The sequence below is a fragment of the Dreissena polymorpha genome, chromosome 1 (genome assembly GCF_020536995.1).
Source record: "Dreissena polymorpha isolate Duluth1 chromosome 1, UMN_Dpol_1.0, whole genome shotgun sequence".
Taxonomy (NCBI): Eukaryota; Metazoa; Mollusca; class Bivalvia; order Myida; family Dreissenidae; genus Dreissena; species Dreissena polymorpha.
In genome coordinates this window covers 194647680-194661968 of record NC_068355.1, presented here as the reverse complement: position 1 = coordinate 194661968, position 14289 = coordinate 194647680, and the positions used below count along the sequence as shown (strand labels likewise).

The 14289-nt window shown below is 36.5% G+C and overlaps 1 long non-coding RNA gene across 1 annotated transcript; it reads left to right on the top strand.

The window, feature by feature from the left end:
• The first annotated feature begins 7432 nt into the window (after positions 1-7432).
• Positions 7433-10398, top strand: LOC127864449 (uncharacterized). Its single transcript, XR_008041995.1, has 3 exons — positions 7433-7597; positions 8459-9669; positions 10240-10398. It is a non-coding gene; the product is annotated as an uncharacterized LOC127864449 (long non-coding RNA).
• The last annotated feature ends 3891 nt before the right edge of the window (positions 10399-14289 follow it).

Below are 14289 nucleotides of genomic sequence, written 5' to 3'. Positions count from 1 at the left end.
GACCAAAAGGTCATTATGACCTTAGCCGAAGTGTCAGTGACCATTTTACATAAAAAAATCAAAATGGCCGACCGAAGTGATGTATCGAAGCGTGGAAGGCAAAAAAAAAGCCATTTCAGTGTCTAAAGTCCATGCTGCATGCATTCTTTCAATTAGAATCAAATACTCAAAGCATGGTTTCGTCAATAATTGATCAACTTGTAAGCTCTGGCGTAAATGACTGTGAATCTAAAGCACAAAAAAACATTGAGGTTTAGACCGGAAAAAGCTGTCCGATTATGCGAAAGCAAGAAATGGAGAAGGAAAGCCAGGATTTTCCAAGACTATAAACCAGAATGTTGAATTGTTGATGTGTCAAAAACAATGAATAATCAAGAGCACCGCCTTGCGGGTGCAGACCGCTCATCTATTTTTTTTTTAAGGTGAAGGGACTCTCATTTTCAATCACAAAGGAGGGAGGGGTGAAGTGAAGAGGGGTGCATTGTGTGGGGGTGTAGACATTTATTACATTATCTTCCAAAAATGCGAAAAAAAGGAAAAAAAAATCGGGGGGTGGGGGGTGGGGGGTGGGGGTGGGGATTCTTGGGTGCGATGGTTGGACGGTATTTCAAACATAAAATAATAAAAATAAATATTTGTGTTTTTTAACCTTTTCAAAAAAAATGTGTGGGTGAGGTGGGGGGTATAGTTTGAGGGTGTGGTGGTCATTTGTGAGATGATCTTAAAAAAAAAAAAAAAAAAAAAAATATAGGGGGGGCGGGATTCGGGGAGGGGGGGGGGTGGGGGGGCACGGGCGATGGTTTGGGTGGAGTCTATTGTGGTATGTCAGGTAAGAGTAGTTTTGTCAAAGTATCAATCAAATCTAATCATAAATAAAGAAGTTATGGCAATTTTAGCAAAATTTAATAATTTGAGAGTCAAGGTCATTCAAAGGTCAAGGTAAAATTCAACTTGCCAGGTACAGTAACCTCATGATAGCATGAAAGTATTTGAAGTTTGAAAGCAATAGCCTTGATACTTAAGAAGTTAAGTGGATCGAAACACAAAATTTAACCATATATTCAAAGTTACTAAGTCAAAAAAGGGCCATAATTCCGTAAAAATGACAACTAGAGTTATGCAACTTGTCCTTTTACTGTAACCTTATGATAGTTTGCGAGTGTTCCAAGTATGAAATCTATATCTATGATACTTTAGGGGTAAAGTGGACCAAAACACAAAACTTAACCAAACTTTCAAATTTCTAAGTATAAAGGGCCCATAATTCCGTCCAAATGCCAGTCAGAGTTACATAACTTTGCCTGCACAGTCCCCTTACGATAGTTAATAAGTGTTGCAAGTATGAAAGCAATAGCTTTGATACTGTAGGAATAAAGTGGACCTAAACACAAAACATAACCAAATTTTCAATTTTCTAAGTATAAAAAGGGCACATAATTCTGTCAAAATGCCAGTCAGAGTTACATTACTTTGCCTGCACAGTCCCCTTATGATAGTTAGTAAGTGTTGCAAGTATGAAAGCAATAGCTTTGATACTTAAGGAATAAAATGGATCTAAACACAAAACTTAACCAAAATTTTCAATTTTCTAAGTATAAAAAGGGCACATAATTCTGTCAAAATGCATGCCAGAGTTATTTAACTTTGCCTGCCCAGTCCCCTCATGATAGTAAGTAAGTGTACCAAGTTTGAATGCAATAGCATTGATACTTTCTGAAAAAAGTGGACCTAAACGCAAAACTTAACCAAAATTTTCAATTTTCTAAGTATAAAGGGGCACATAATTCAGTCAAAATGCACGCCAGATTTATCTAACTTTGCCAGCCCAGTCCCCTCATGATCAGAGCTACAGATAAGCTTTTTGGGGTAATTGGGTAATACCCTTCAAAATAAGAATGAATTGGGTAATGGAAAACGTGATTGGGTATCCAAAAGTATGATGCCCGTTCATATAGAAAAATAATTGGGTATTTGTACCAAAACAAACAAGTGAATTGGGTATTTGCAATAAAACGTGAATTTAGCTTCTCAAAACCGTACCTACATAAAGTCACTGTTATGTATTCAATCGCAGTATAGGTTGTTCCATCTTTCTGCTATCAGATTCAACAATCTGAAGACAAGGGAATTTCTCAACACACTCATCGAATGTGTTTCTACTTGTTTTTGTTCCAATAATATGGGCCAGTACTTTTGTTTTAGAAACCCAACACACCCCATCATAGGGGTTTGGAACGGTATTGTGGTAGTATGATATAGTGTATTTTGACCGAAAATGCCCCAAACAAAATTCATTATAGTTATCAACTATGCCCTTTGCAATTGTTTTATATTTAGATTGATTTACCATGACAAAGGAATCTAAATGTTTTTGTATTTTTTTGAGAAACTTTTCGTCTGTCTCGAGACGCCATTTTGTTTGACTCGCATTTGTTATCATCTAAACGATCGGTAAATACGTTACCCATTGTGCCACACCGGTCTGTGATAATAACGTAGTGACGTCACCATCTATGTATAGAATGATACGTTACCAGATAAAAACAAGCGCTTGTCGATTAAGACTCGATTCAAGACGGCCAAAACAAAACGGGATTTTTCATTACGCATAGAAGGCAGCTCGAATTGGGTATCGGCGATTTGTTTTGCGTACCGGTACGCACAGATTAAAAAAAAATTGTGTATCCACCTATTTTTTATTGCGTATTTACGCAAATACGCAGCTTATCTGTAGCTCTGCTCATGATAGTTAGTAAGTGTACCAAGTTTGAATGCAACAGCATTGATACTTTCTGAGAAAAGTGGACCTAAACGCAAAACTTAACCGGACGCCGACGCAGACGCAGACGCCGACACCGCACCAAGGTGATGACAATAGCTCATAATTTTTTTTCAAAAAATAGATGAGCTAAAAATAATTTGGTAACATATTGTTAAGAATTAATTTTATAAATAGGGGGTAAAATAAGAATTAATTTTTAATATAGGGAGTAAATAAGAATTTGACCAAATTATTATCTGGAGCTCTGACCAAAACATTGTCATTTACAGTCATGCTCTGTACGTCACGAACCCAACCACAGCTCAACTGGTTGATTGCTTCCATAGATTTGTACGCTTTCAGCTGCTCAAATGTATATGCACTTTTAGTGATAATTGAATAATTCACAATGTCAATGTATGTGACTGATGGCAGACATTTATTGTCACTGACGAGATCACCCTTACTCAAAGCGTACGGGTCTCTTCTGCCTATCAAGGATGTTTTTTCCTCGTATCTTTTCCTTTCCTTTCCTTCTATGTGATCCTTGTACAAGTTTTATGATTGCTTATCTGCCATTTTAGCATTAAATAAGTTCTACTTAGTCAGTATTTTTCTAGAAAGACGACAATTCACGAAAATTAATCAGATGTAGATGTAGAAAGCGCTATCGATTGTGTGTATTGGCCAAACAAAATGGCGGACATTTCCTGTTAGCGCGCACCTGTTATTATCTCGGGAACTATGTATAGGTTATATTACACTGAATCCATTTCCCATTGGGTCCCATTATAAAACTGGCAACTTTCAAAGCATTTTTCTTGTATCTCCTATACATCAAATTTTGCAAGACCGGTATCATTTTAAAGATAAATCTGTACTCTTTCAATAAATGCAGTCAAAAATATATGGTCTCGCAACTTCTAAGAAAGTAATATTTGCCCAAAGGCAAGCACCCTCGGAAAACAGAGTTTCGAAAGTGAAATTTCGACAAAATCCCCGCATTCAATAAATGCACCCCAAACAGTTATCTTTCAACGTAATCCCAAATGTAGTTCTGGCTTCCATAACTTTAAATGTCGATTTTTATGATTTTTGACTGGCGCGACTTTATAGTTATGGACCAACCCCATTAGGAAAGTCAACCAGAAATTCCCGAAAAGTTGACAATTAACAAAGACCGGTCCAAAACAGCTTTTTAATGCAGTTGTTGGCCCAAATCAAGCACTTGATTGGAAAGATTGACATTTTTCACATTTAACTGATATATTCTTTCACAAAATACTATCTTAAACATTTAAAATGTATCTATTCTGCTCTTACATATCGAGAAAAACAGCAATCTGACAGACTTTCTTGAAATGCGAATCTCCCGAGATTTCACGGTCATATGACGTTATTTCTATTTTTAGTAACAAACCATGTGCTCAGGTGTTTTCAAATTCAGAATGACATTTCCCGGTATTTTAATTATTCTGGCTTATTTTGTAAACAAATTGTAGTGTCAATACAAAGTCAAAGTAAATATTATATAAAATTACCTGATTCACAATGAAATCAGTCTTATAATCCACCAGACGTAAGTTGTTAATCACAAATAATAGATTTCAGAAAACGAAAGAAACGTTTACAATTTCAGCATACTGGTCATGTACGTAATTCCGGCCACTTTTGGGACTATTTAAGAAAAATCTTAAGTGTTAGGCAACTGGTTGAAACTAAACTTCACATATATAATCCTGGGTTCAAAACTCACCTAGCATGAACATTTAAATAGAATTAGATCGGTGAATGTTACTTAATGAACAGAAAATGATGACATGTAAACTATCCATTTTCGTAGGTTAAATGTACCTAAAAAATCGGCCACTTTTCAGTTTGATCTGCAGATAAAATTACAAAGCAACATCTTTTGACAAATGTCCTCAATTTCAGAGTATTAATCAATGTTTATACTATTAAGATTTTTGACTTGAAATTTAAAATAAATGCGAAATTATTATACCAGTTACTCCCCCTACCTATTTTAATAAATATAAACAATGGGAAACTGCTAATTCATAAAAAAATATTTGTTTTTAATGTGTTTAATAATTTTTTTCAAACATAGCTAAAAAAGTAAACACATTTTGTTTGAAAAGTTGACTTCAGTGTTGATTATTAGTAAACGCTTATATATAATATTAAAACATGTAATCTAGTAATATTCTTATAAAGGGAGGTAATTCATATATTACAAATTTATATTTAGGTTCTGATTTGTATGTTTTGAATATAAGTTTTTGTACAATTAATTGGTAAAACTTTAATTAAAGTATATTAGATAAAATAAAAATAATTTTATCAAATATATTTGTTTCTTATATCAATATAATTGTTGCAAGTAATGATGACATCACTTTCCCCATGAGCCAAATATTTCCTGCTATATTTGTGACATTTTAACACAAAAGTTTACAGTGATATGGTTCTTACATTTGCAAAATATTGAGAGTGGGGATGGTTTTCATGTTGATTTTTCTGAATAAAAACAAAATATGTGCGTTAAGATCATGAAAATGATTTTACACAGGTGGCCGATTTTTTACGTACAGGCCGGAATTACGTACATGACCAGTAACATGTCAAGGTTTATCCGAAAGTATCCAAATGAAAACTCGTCACGTGACAAAGCGACAATGGCGTCAAAATTGTGAATTTCAGACTGATGAGAGTTATTTTCATTTATTGTAAGATGCATTTGAAACATTTGAACCTTAAAATATTCCTCGATGCAGTAATTTATTTTCATTCACCAATATATGTAGAAATGTATCCAAGAAAATGAGCTTTCTTTGATTTATAGCGTGACATAAATATGTTACGACTCTGGTTGACTTTCGATACGGGGTTAGCTTCAGCGTACAGGTCTGTCAATACTATATAAACTGTACGCTGAAGTTTCTTTAGCTATCCCCAATGAAATGCGCCAAAATGTTGCAGACACACACAGGATGCAGGAAATAATCACAAAAAGCATGGTTGCGATAACTAAAATGCTTTTGATACCGAAGAGAAAAGGAACTCTTTAGAAATAGGCACTACTGTAACCTATACACACTTTTTCCAAATTTGAATGGGTTGTGTTTATTTCAATATTGTATTAAAAAAGTTATACCCTGATTTTGAAAAATGAGTCGCGTCTCAGATTATGCAATGACTTACAACTTCTTTGCATTCAGCGCATTGATAAATGTAAACAAAATCATCAATATTATGTAAATTTCTAAATGACCGAACGATATTTAAAGAAGGGGAGCAACTCATTCATCTTTAATGATCTGTCTTGACAAAATGTACAATTTCCGATTAATTTTGTTTCAGAAATTGAAATTGTATGAATAAGACCATCATACATTTATATTTATTTAAGATAATCGCATGAAAGAAACACATATTTACCTTGTCATGACATTTTAAGTTTTATATTCTTTACTGAAATGTATGTTTTATGTTCGTGTACTTAATGCGTTGTCAAACGCCGCCATCTTAGGTTACATTGAACTAAAAAATCGAGTGTCTCTTCGTAGTGCGTAATTTCTCAAGAGTTATTGTCTCTTCTTGCATAAAAGACATTTAAAAATCTTAGACCTGTAATATGTGGCTTTTTCCTATATCATATATGTGTCTGGAGAATTTTGATGACATCAATTGCATTCTAACTTAAAATATTATTTGTAGAGTGTGTTTTCTGTTGTATGGGGCTTTTGTGGAGCAATGTTTTGTAAAAACGATGTTTTTATCGTGTCTGCATTCGTAGGACATGCCTTTTTATTGCATTTTTTTCAAGACGAAATACAGGCTAATTAGGGACGACACTTTCCGCTTTTATGGTATTTTTCGTTTAAAGGAAGTCTCTTCTACATGAAAATCCAGTTAAGGCGGAAAGTGTCGTCCCTGATTAGCCTTTGCGGATTAAATAATGTATTAGAGATTTGCTATGGGAAAACGGGTCTTCTTGCTAGTACGTAAAGTGTGGTCCCAGATTAGACTGTGCAGTCCGCACAGACTATATATGTATACACAGATAAGAATGTATTTGAGACTCGCTATGAGAAAAGGGGTCTTCTTGCTTGTACGTAAAGTGTGGTCCCAGATAAGACTGTGCAGTCTGAACAGACTAATTAGGGACGACGCATTCCGCTTTTACGGTATTTTTCGTTTAAAAGAAGTCTCTTTCTAGCGAAAATTCAGTTTAGGCGGTTAGTTGCGCCCCTGATTAGCACGTGCAAACTGCACAGGCTAATATATGAGCGACGAATTCATCGTCTTTGTCAGCTCTTTCCACACTGCAGGTAATTATTCCTTTGAAACTTCTTCGGGGTTTTACACAAATCTTTATCCATGTAAAATCTTTACATGCAGTAACAATTCAGAAGGCTTACCAAACACAAGTTACTTAAAATATTTCAGTTCTTCGTTGAAAAATAAACAAATAACATTTATAAAATATATAAATACAAAAAGACATACATACATAAATAAATATATAAATTAATAATAGGACTTTGGTTAGGAACAAAAAGGATATTTATTCAACTACTCATGGTTTGGTCTGTATCAACGATTAAGATTACAAGATGTGACATATTTTCACGGCATCGTTCATCGCTCTTCGCGGCAGGAGGAAGATCGTCTGGAACACACACATTATTTGACCCGCGCGCGCACCGTTGACTTGGTAACGGTGGTAACGATTGCAGATGACATCAACCTCAGGGTGTGGGCTCGATCCCGGGACAAAAAGAGGACCACAGATCGGCAGGCCAGGACACTGGCGCCAATAGAAAGGATCGAGTAACTAGCGATAATTATAAAAATATATTAGCCTCGTTCTGGTAAAACGGGGATTAATTCATTTGCGTAACGTGTCAACCCAGATTAGGTCATGCAGTCCGCACAGGCGAACCAGGAACGACAGTTGTCGCTTAAACTGGGTTTTACTTTAGAAGAGACTTCCTTTAAACGAAAATTTCTATTCAATCGAAAAGTGTCGTCTGTAATAAGCCTTTTGCAGATTCACAAACCGATCTGGGGCGACACTTTTCGCACATGCATTAAACTCTTTTTTCGCAGAGTGCGGCTCATATATAATTACATTTTACTTATTTTAAGGGCTGTTTCGGTTCCGGTTTCGTTTCAATTTTAACGTCATTTATTATATTTTATTAAGTTCAAGTTGTTATTTTTAGCGCATGTTTTAGTCCTCTTCATTCGCGACTTCAATACCATACAACTTATTTATATTTATTTTTGTTGTAAAGAAATATTTCAGAGAAACGTATTTGCTTATTATATAACTTAAAAATTATATTAGTTAAAGGTTACACATATTATTCAATAAAACAACAACGGGGACTGTGTGCGCAGAGAGAAAAAAACATTTCAATGGCCTCGCTATAAAGTAAAAATACACCGCAATAGCATTAAGAAAACTAACAATTATTCTTTAATTAGCCTCAATAAAGTCTGTTTACACAGAAAGAGTTTTCCGGCGGACCACCATAACAATTATATTAGTTAAATGTTTAATATTACACATTATTGTTTTTTGGAAATATTAATTTCGCTATCAAGTAAAATACACCGCAATATCATTCGGAACACTAACAATTTTTCTTTAATTACCGGTAGCCTCAATAAAGTCTGTCTCCACAGGACGTGTTCCACTGGGCCACCAGGATGCGTTGTTCGTGACCGGCAGTGCGGGAGAGGACTCACCGAACAAAGCGGCGTGTATGATGTCGGCAGACTGGAATACCGCGCCATCCGAGAACTTGTTAGACGACGGGTTTTATTTCGCTCTTTGCTAATTGTATGTGTATTGCTCCCATTTGCTTCAATGAATTTCGACAACATATAATGATGACGTCTATATGAGCCCCGTTCTGTGAAAAGCAGGGTTCATTCACGTGCGTAAATTGTCGTCCCAGATTAGCCTGTGCAGTCCGCACAAGCTAATCAGGAACGACAATTTCCACGTTTGTTGATTTTTTTCGTTAAAATAAAGTCTCTTTTAAACGAAATTTCAGTGTGGAAACTGTCGTCCCTGATTAACCTCTGCGGACTGCACACTCTACGCAATGCGTTAAGCCCAGTCTTTCCCAGAACGCGGCTCATATAAATAATCCATTAATTACAGTTTTGTTTTCAAATATTTTTTATTGAGTTTCTTGTATGTAATTATTCTTTCTACACTTAAAGCGTCCATATTTTGGTAAAATGTTGCATTCCCCGTGAAAATTATTCGATACTTAAGATACGTTCATGATTAATTTGATTACAAAACAGTCCAATTAAGTAAACTTTTCAAAAAATAACAAAATATCGTGCGTCATACTTGCAAGCGTTATATTCATCAGTAGGTGGCCTGCAATGCAAACATGAGGTTTTACGAAGCAGACAACAGATCAGTGGTCATAGAAATTTACGATAAGTTTTACTTGTTTGACCTTGAAAAGATGGACGTCAGCATCGTGTTTCCGGGTCGAGTAGTCGATACACGAGTGTGTATCTTGACCAAACGGAAGCGCACGTACAATTCTAATTTACATTTTACAATTCATGTGTGGAGGTGGCAGTATTCACAACATAGTTATTAAATATTCCGTATTGGTGTGTCATTACTATTCCGCGTCACTAAGAAATCAAATTCATGATTTAAAGATTTTGCTAACTGAACGATTTGGGTCAGAACGTGTTAGAAACCGTTCCGCCCACTGTATCTCTGTCAATGACGTCATTCTTCCATTGTAGAACTCCTCGTGGCGTCACGTTTTGGCAAGAACGTGAAACGGTACAACATCACAAACGGCTGCATTGACGCCATAATAAAAACTGGACACAAGAAGGAGATCTACCAAGTTGTGGTCAGTTTTTATACCTTTCTCAACATAATGTCATATGCCACCTGTACTGTACAAGTGTAGTAGCAAGCAGTGAACATCTCAAAACTGTATTACAGTGTTTTTTTTTAATGTTTTGACGAACATTTACATTCGCAAGTGATGTGTTCATATATATACGACCATTCTCCCCATACCTCTGATTCAAGTAGGCCAGTTAACAGATCTGATAAAAGCATGTGTACTAATTAATTAGAAATCAGCTAGACAATTAAAGTGTATGTTAACTGGCCGCCACGATATGACTTGTATACTGTTGAAAACGGTGATCAATGGAAATAAACCCCGTTCTGCGAAAAATGGGCTTAATGCATGTGCGTAAAGAGTTATTTCAGATTAGCCTGTGCAGTCCGCACAGACTTATCAGGGACGACACTTTTCGCTTTTACGGAATTTTTCGTTAAAAATGGTCTATTCTTAGCGAAAATCAAGTCAAGGCGGAAAGTGTCGTCTCTGCGAACTGCACAGGCTAATCTGGGACGACACTTTACGTACATGCCTTAAGCCCTGCTTTCCCATATCGTTGTTTTACAGGTGAACGATCCGGGAACGCTCGCTGCAGTGACGGTAGTTTTTGGACCTGTAGTGTTGATGGACCTTGTCGCTCACTCTCGCATGTATGAGATCTCAAACAGTACGTTCAGGAGATGCGAAAGTATCTTTTCCTCTCAAAATTAAACATACGTTGGAATTTCGCGGCATATATCGTACAATACATTTCAATGTTAACGGCGTTTCTTTTTCTGTGTACGCATTGCATACTAACATAACATATGCTATCAATAAAGCGCACTTTGCGAATGTTGTTTTCAAGATCAGTTTATGGTGTTCGCTCCATATGTTATAAGACTACGAAAGTGTTATCGACCAATCGACTATTAAGTTTGAACGGATGTTGTATACCAATGAGTCTCGTTCGTCATGTTAATCTGTTGAAGAAATTCAGTTCTATTCAAACAAATATTTATTTTATGTGAACACATGTAAGCACCGTTGTCGCTTAGTTGATTGCCTTTATAACTTAATATATAAGCCGCGTTTTGTGAATACGGGGCATAATGCATGTGCTTAAAATGTCGTCCCGGATTAGCCTGTGCAGCCCACACAGATTTATCAGGGACTACACTTTCCTCATAGAATAGATTTTCGTTTATAGGAGACTTCCTTTAAACGAAACATTCCATAAAAGCGGTAACTGCACATGGTTATCTGGGAGTATACTTTAAAAGCATGCATTAAGGATTGTTTTCCCATTGTTAGCTTTGTTAGTTTACCGATTAAAGAAACTAAAATTACCGGTCGATGTTTTTAATTTCGATTTCTTTGGTATTGGCAGATCAATGTTTTACAAGGTCTTATTAACACAAATGTGAGTACATGTATAAATATATGGTATAAATATATGTATATATTGTTTATACCCATATCCTTTTCTAACTCCCGATGCACATGGTTAAATGTCGTTCAGAATATTGCATCATGAACATGTCATTTAAATTCATAACTGGTTATTTAAATTTATATTAATTTCATAAAAAGATGTTCTCGACATTACTGTATTTCAAACGGTATAAATGTAAATATTTCAAAGCGGTTGTCAGCAACATTCACTTTTTGAGCACAAATACGAATTGCATATAGATCAAAAAGCGAATGTCAAGAAGTAATCAAGCAGTCGCTACTCTCAAGATTGATATCTGCAACAACGAAATTGGCACGCATTATTTTCAAATGTCTATTGAGCAAAAGCAATTAATAAGAAGCAGTTAAGCATTCTTTTTTCACCTTGAGATGGTCTCAATTTACAGATTTAGGATACCAAAGAATTGTGAATGGAACATCACGAAATATACCGGTAAGCAACAAAAAAATCGTGATGCCAATCACATGTACATCCAGGCTCCTTCGAGTAGCGCTATTGGTTTGAACGATGCAATATTGTCATAATAGCGCTGGTCTATGAGCCGCGTCATGCGACAATGGGTCGTTTGTCATAACCACTCACCTAATTCAACCACGTGACAAGAGTTTGTTCGGTTCATTTAAAACTAGTAGATTATTGAAACAGATACGTTCATAAAAGTTTCGTTTATCTCGTAGAAGAATACATGCTGAGTCCGGTTTATCTGAAAAACACATGATAAGACCAAAAGTAAGTACGTGATATTCCGCATCGGTCTTCATTTGGGTTTTAACAGACTGATTTGGGTTTATTAAACCAAGTTCTAAAACCACACATGACCTATACAGTTAGATAAGTCCTATTCACATTACATTGAATGTCCTTACCAACTTTATCATGTCAAGGTCTTTAAAAGTTCGAAATTTAGACAACATGCTATAGTAGAAGCAAAGCAGATATATAACATAAAACAATATTTGACAGAAACGACTGCAAAAGTCAATGTCTTTTTGTGTTTCGACACGATCATCATTAGTTTACGAGGGAATACTTTATCATAAGTTTAACAACAATCAAAGTACAAGGCATCCCTAAGCTGTCGCATGACTATAACCCATTTATGCCTAACGTCTAGAAAAAAGGCCTTTGCAAACAGCGTAGACCCATATGAGACGCCGCATCATGCGGCGTCTCATCTGGGTCTGAGCTGTTTGCTTAATAGAATTTCTGTAAGAAGTATTCTAAATATAGAAATAAATATACTAGACATCCCTAATTTTGGAAATAAATTGATTCAATTTAGAAGGATGGGAGAGTCCACCAGGCATAAATGGGTTATGATACATGTATATTGTTTCTCAAAAGCGATGAGTCCGTATGTTGTTTTGATTTGAAAAACAATGTCCAGTAGGAGCGATTTCTACAATATTTTATTTAATACTAACGTAATTAAGGAATGCATTTTAAAGGGACCTTTTCACGTTTTGGTTAATTGACAAAATTAAAAAGAAATGTTTCAGATTCGTAAATTTTCGTTTTAGTTATGATCTTTGTGAGGAAACAGTAGTACTGAGCATTTACCATGCTCTGAAATATACTTTTTATGCATCTTTTGACGATTTAAAAACCTGCAAATGTTAAATTGTTGCAACGCGAAACGACTGAATAATCTGGGGAGTTCTGTTGTTGTCGATATATTTTTTTGTGACACTACGAGGATTGCTTATATAAAGTATAAAATACATCATTCATTGTATGGGAACGGATGGCCGAGTGGTCTAAGCATTAGACTTTAACGTCGGGGGTCAGTGATTTGAGTCCAGTTGAGGGTTACTTTTTGTTTCTTTCTTGATTGTAAACTGGAGCTTTTAAGATCAAATGTTTAAATTTATTAATATAAAGCATTTAATGATACACTACAATACATGCCAAAATCTGTAAAAACGGTCCTTTTGAGTCCACACACAAGTCATTTATTTTTAGGCTTGCTATGCTGTTTAAACATGTACTTAGACAAGACTTCAATGTGGTGTCACATACATAGGTAATACGTATGCGATTCATACCAAACCTGATACCGTGGAGATGGTAATTAAGGAAATATTTACAAAACAAATATGCTCGATTTGAATCATTATTCCAAACAATCGCGGTTCAATATGGGAACATGAATGCTTTCGTCATAAAATGAGTCGCGTTCTGAGAAAAATGGGCTTAATGCATGTGCGTCAAGTGTTGTCCTAGATTAGCCTGTGCAGTCCGCACAGGCTAATCATGGACGATACTTTCCGCCTAAATAGGATTTTTGCTAAGAAGAAACTTCATTTAAACGAAGAATGTCGTGAAAGAGGAAAGTGTCGTCCCTGATTAGCCTGTGCGGACTGCACAGGCTAATCTGGGACGACACTTTACGCAAATGCATTATGCCCAGTTTTCTCAAAACGCGACTCAAATAAATGACAAAATGCTTCCATGAACGAACTGTAACATGATAGAGCTACGACGCTTGACAGAGCCACGACGCTTGACAGAGCTACGCCGCTTGAAATAGCCACGACGCTTGACAGAGCCACGACGCTTGACAAGCCAGGACGCTTGACAGAGCCAAGGCTTGACATAAAAACGATGTTTGACATAGCCATGACGCTTGACAGAGCCACGACGCTTGGCAGAGCAACGACGCTTGACATAACTATGACGCTTGACAGAGCCACGACGCTTGACAGAGCCACGGCGCTTGACAGAGCCAAGACGTTTGACATAGCCAAGACGCTTGACAGAGCCACGACGCTTGACAGAGCCACGACGCTTGACAGAGCCACGACGCTTGACAGTGTCACGACGCTTGACAGAGCCACGACGATTGACAGAGACATAACGCTTAACAGAGCCATTACGCTTGACAGAGCCACGACGCGTCTTCGGATTGGAAACACACTGTAACTCAGTGGCGCAGGAGAGTATGTCATCGTTCTGGAACCGTTGTCGGGAGCCCTTCACGGCTGTCCACATTCTGCTACACTGCAACCTCTTTTCATTGCAGAGGCGCCGGCTTCGAGCCGCATTGCACTCCCATGGACTAGTGTTAAACCTTTTCATCGAGGAGCGATGCAAAGGCCCGGTCTTCTCTGTGCTGTCCAAATATCTACTGGACATTCTGATAACTGACAAGATCTTGGTCT